Source organism: Thalassophryne amazonica, chromosome 14 (genome assembly GCF_902500255.1).
Source record: "Thalassophryne amazonica chromosome 14, fThaAma1.1, whole genome shotgun sequence".
Classification (NCBI taxonomy): domain Eukaryota; kingdom Metazoa; phylum Chordata; class Actinopteri; order Batrachoidiformes; family Batrachoididae; genus Thalassophryne; species Thalassophryne amazonica.
The window spans coordinates 90,700,687-90,706,686 of NC_047116.1; positions in this window are offsets into that span (position 1 = coordinate 90,700,687).

Here is a 6,000-nt window from a genome sequence, read left to right on the forward strand (position 1 = left end):
TCTTTAGGCCAGTTGATGTGTTCTTTGGCAAATTGTAACCTCTTCTGCACGTCTTTTATTTAACAGAGGGACTTTGCGGGGGATTCTTGCAAATAAATTAGCTTCACACAGGCGTCTTCTAACTGTCACAGCACTTACAGGTAACTCCAGACTGTCTTTGATCATCCTGGAGCTGATCAGTGGGTGAGCCTTTGCCATTCTGGTTATTCTTCTATCCATTTTGATGGTTGTTTTCTGTTTTCTTCCATGCGTCTCTGTTTTTTTTTGTCCATTTTAAAGCATTGGAGATCATTGTAGATGAACAGCCTATCATTTTTTGCACCTGTGTATAAGTTTTCCCCTCTCCAATCAACTTTGTAATCAAACTACGCTGTTCTTCTGAACAATGTCTTGAACGTCCCATTTTCCTCAGGCTTTCAAAGAGAAAAGCATGTTCAACAGGTGCTGGCTTCATCCTTAAATAGGGGACACCTTATTCACACCTGTTTGTTCCACAAAATTGACAAACTCACTGAGTGAATGCCACACTACTATTATTGTGAACACCCCCTTTTCTACTTTTTTTTTACTAATAGCCCAATTTCATAGCCTTAAGAGTGTGCATATCATGAATGCTTGGTCTTGTTGGATTTGTGAGAATCTACTGAATCTACTGGTCCCTTGTTTCCCATGTAACAATAAGAAATATACTCAAAACCTGGATTAATCTTTTTAGTCACATAGCACTACTATTATTCGGAACACTACTGTATGTGTCTGTCCTTTCTGGACATTTTCTCATCAATATCTCCAATAATATGGCTTGGTGTGCAAGTAAATGTCCTAGTGCAGTGGTTCACAAATTTTATAGATAAGAATATTTTATTTCAGACATTGTAAATAATAGAAAATAACAACTTCTTATTGGACAAAAATAAATAAATAAATAAATTTAGTGACAGGCACCATGTATCTCATTTATTTATTTATTTCTCACAGACTTTTCGATGTTCTGCTGGCAGAGCTCAAACTCAGTGTTGGCTGATACAGATGATGGTTTCTAGGCCCAAAGTAGAAAGATAAAGGTAATATATACACTCACCAGCCACTTTATTAGGTACACCTGTTCAATTGCTTGTTAACACCAGGAGTTAATCAGCCAATCACATGGCAGCAACTCAATATATTTAGGCATCCAGACGTGGTGAAGATGACTTTCTGAACTTCGAACCGGGCATCAGAATGGGGAACAAAGAGGATTCAAGGGACTTTGAACATCTGAATATTTGTGAAACTGTTGATTTTCTGGGATTTTCACACACAACCATCTCGAGGGTTTACAGAGAATGATCCAAAAAATAGAAGATATCTACTGAGCGGCAGTTGTGTGGACAAAAATGCCTTCTTGATGTCAGAGGTTAGAGGAGAATGGACAGACTGGTTGAATGGCGACTGCATGACGCTATCAACTTTTTGGGACCAACATCTCTGAGGAATGTTTCCAGCACCTTATTGAATCTATGTCATGAAGAATTAAGGCAGTTCTAATGGCAAAATGGCTGGTGAGCGTGTGTGTGAGTATATGGTACGTGTCGGCCCGCGAGATGGGCGGCTTGTCCAGGGTGTCACCCAGTGACTGATGGGCTACGCGCCGGCAACCCTGCAACCCTTAAGTGGAATAAGCAGGTATAAAGAAATGGTTGAATGCTTAAAATAAAGAGGTGGATTTAATGACTGCCAGCACTGAACTTTTCACTACAATAAGAAAAGGCTTCCACATCCTGCAGACTTCTTTGATCCTGAGGAACATGGAATAAATCTAGATCCTATCTCTGCAGGGTATGAGATCGACCATAAGGCTGGAAAAGTACCACAAGATAAGGGGTGCCCACTGTTGAGTATTATCTCGGTCAACAGCAGGCCTTTAAAATTTGCTCTCACGCTCACAAGCAGCCAGTGAAGGGAGGCCAGAACAGGGGTGAGGTGGTTAAATTTCAAAGTTGGAGTGAAAACTCTTGCAGCCATGTTCTGAATTATGTGAAGACATTTTATACTCTTTCGTGATCAAGCAAAAAATTATTTATTGCAATAGTCAAATCTGGTGCACACAAAGGGATGATTAAATGTTTCAACATCCACTGCAGCCAGAATAGATTTAATCAGTACAATGTTACGCAGATGGAATTGAACAGTCTGAGCAGCTCTCAAATATAGTCCAAGAGTTTTAGCACAACAAATGGGAATTTTACAAAACAAGCTGAAATTTTTAGGGTAGATCCAGTAAATTGCATAAAATAAAATACTGAAAGTCCACAAAGATTCCCCTTATGGCTTTTTCAAAGTGTTTGCTTTTGAAAAGGATAAAAACCTAATTTGTGTGTCTAAATGTATGTTAAGACCTGGTCACACGGCACTGATGAAGGACAACGAAGCCCAAACGAAACAAGAAATCTGGACTTACGTTGACTTTGGAGGCATCATTTAGCAGTCGTTCCAGTTCGTCCTGCAGCTGGCGCTTCGTCAGAATTTTCAGACTGTTGAAAAATGCGAACAAATCCTGACGACAACCTCAATTTGTCCGTATTTTGTGTTGGTGTCTGTCTCCGCGGTTCCTTATCGTTTGTGTAGTTTCCGTAACATCAGTGTTCTGTTTGACTTGTCCAACTTCGTCCAACCTTCCAAGTCCAACATCTTGCACGAACGTTGATATCTGAACAGATCAATAACTGTATTGCTGATGACTCATCCATGTGCAGGATGAAAAGTAACGTTTTCATAGAGAAACAGTAGTGCAAGAACATTTTATCAACTACTGTAAGTATTTACACACGTTCCAGCCGTTTGTGGCTGGCCTGCGTGTGTGCACACGTTGTTGTTGTGAAGACAAACAACACCTCTCACCTGCTGTCAAGACAACCACATCCTGCCCCTGCAAGTACTGCAAACATGAGGACAAGGCACTCGGTCTCATACCTGCTGTCAGTCACGTCATCATGAATGCTTTGCTTTTTGTTTCTTCTCCATTAGTTTCAGATGGCTTCGTTTTTATGCGCTCTGGATTGCAGGCTTTTCAGTTACACACCGTTCCAGATCATTGGAATGGGGTTGTATAATCTGAGGATGGTAATGAGTTTGTTATGGCCTAAAACATATATTTACCATTTTTTCTGGAGTATAGCTCACACCATAACATAAGTCCACCTGTTAACCCTCTGGGGCCGACGCTGTCATATACGATGGCTAAGACAAGTCTTTACTTAAATTATAAATAACTTTTGAATGATACTGAGATAGAAATTACTTTTTTGCTGAAAAGTTAACTCCGCGGACTTCGAGCCAGCCATCAGCCATCTTTGTACTACTCATAGAAGCTGTGTGATGATGTGCACAATATGAGTGTCGAGTCGGAATTAGTTCACCGTCACATGTTTTCCAAATCCAATCGTAGGGCAGATTACCTCAAGTGGAAAGCAAAGATCATTTTCAGGAGTGATTGTGTTACTAGTTTGAATAGCCCCCTGGGGTGCTCCAGTGAGTACATGCTATTAATACATACTCAGTGCACCCTGCGCCATTACGCACAGCGATCAGTGAAAGCAGGAGCACACGGAGAGGCTCTGATGACAATCTCACGTGCTCAAACAAAGAGTGTGCAACTATCAGGATTGCTCCACTAGTTTGCATGTAAATGTTACTGGATAACTCTGTTGCTTTCACTGTTGCTATCAATGGACAACAAAACACATAGATCATTTTGTATATATTGTTCAAAATGTGCATTTGTGTTTATTGTTTGAACCTTTTGTTGTACAGTCTTTCACACAAGACCTCAAATTACCTTTATAAAGTGTCGAAACAGTTGTTTATTAGTTTGCTGTGTTTTGATAAATGTGTTGTGGAAAATTATTTTTCGCTTTATTTTTCCTTGCCTATTTTTGATTGTAAACCTTATTACACTTATAAAACACAACAAAAACATATATATCTGAAAGCACAGGTTGTCCTGAAAACAAAGAGACATAAAACTTGATTGTGGGATGCAGGGAGAGCTGTTAACAGCAATAATAAAACATTTACGCCAGGTGAGTGAACTGTCCAAAAATGCCCTCGGACCCCAGAGGGTTAATAAATGCCTCTTGAAGAGAAAAAACCCATATGTAAGTTGCACCAGAGTATAAGTTGCACTGAAGTATAAGTCAAACCCTTTGCTCAGTACTTTGTTGTGTGCACGTTTTGGCAGTAATTACAGCCTCAAGTCTTCTTCAATATGAGGGCCATAAGCTGGTGCACCTATCTGTTGGGCAGAAAGATGAACCGTCACCCTGTCTGAAGTCAAGAGTGCTCTGGAGCAGGTTTGCATCCAGGGAACATTTTCAGATTGTCATTATGGGGTATTGTGTGTAGAATTTTGAGGGAAAAAGAACTTCAACCATTTTGGAATAAGGCTGTAACATAACAAAATGTGGAAAAAGTGAAGCACTGTGAATACTTTCTGGATGCTCTGTATGTAGTCTCATTGCCAGAACAGTGAAAGTCAGTTTTATTACTACAGATAATCTGGCCAAAAGATGCTACAGGAAGGAACATCTCACAGGAGTTAAACAGATGGCAATGACCCATGCTGTAACCAACCATTGTATTACCTGAGTGGTTGTCATCCAGTACCTAAGGTGGTTCCGTTTTGATGGGCGTTACTGACCTGAGTTATCTGAAACCGTAGTTAATGATGGTTGACCACAACATACAGTCGTCTTTATACAGTAGTCTAAATATTCAGGGTCCACAAATCGACCGTGAGTAAAGCCAAAACGCAAGTTACACATACAGGAGTTAACGGGGTTCAACCTATCGCATATTTAGGACCCATCACAGTTCTCATACAAGTTTCCGAAAAAATATATCAATGTCAATCAATCAATCAATCAATCAATCAATCAATTTTTTTATATAGCGCCAAATCACAACAAACAGTTGCCCCAAGGCGCTTTATATTGTAAGGCAAGGCATACAATAATTATGTAAAACCCAACGGTCAAAACGACCCCTGTGAGCAAGCACTTGGCTCCAGTGGGAAGGAAAAACTCCCTTTTAACAGGAAGAAACCTCCAGCCAGAACCAGGCTCAGGGAGGGGCAGTCTTCTGCTGGACTGGTTGGGGCTGAGGGAGGAACCAGGAAAAAGACATGCTGTGGAGGGGAGCAGAGATCGATCACTAATGGATTTAAATGCCGAGTGGGCATACAGAGCAAAAAGAGAAAGAAACAGTGCATCATGGGCAACCCCCCAGCAGTCTACGTCTATAGCAGCATAACTAAGGGATGGTTCAGGGTCACCTGATCCAGCCCTAACTATAAGCTTTAGCAAAAAGGAAAGTTTTAAGCCCTAATCTTAAAAGTAGAGAGGGTGTCGTCTCCCTGATCTGAATTGGGAGCTGGTTCCACAGGAGAGGAGCCTGAAAGCTGAGGCTCTGCCTCCCATTCTACTCTTACAAACCCTAGGAACTACAAGTAAGCCTGCAGTCTGAGAGCGAAGCGCTCTATTGGGGTGATATGGTACTACGAGGTCCCTAAGATAAGATGGGACCTGATTATTCAAACTTATAGTAAGAAGAAGAATTTTAAATTCTATTCTAGAATTAACAGGAAGCCAATGAAGAGAGGCCAATATGGGTGAGATATGCTCTCTCCTTCTAGTCCCCGTCAGTACTCTAGCTGCAGCATTTTGAATTAACTGAAGGCTTTTTAGGGAACTTTTAGGACAACCTGATAATAATGAATTACAATAGTCCAGCCTAGAGGAAATAAATGCATGAATTAGTTTTTCAGCATCACTCTGAGACAAGACCTTTCTGATTTTAGAGATATTGCATAAATGCAAAAAAGCAGTCCTACATATTTGTTTAATATGCGCTTTGAATGACATATCCTGATCAAAAATGACTCCAAGATTTCTCACAGTATTACTAGAGGTCAGGGTAATGCCATCCAGAGTAAGGATCTGGTTAGACACCATGTTTCTAAGA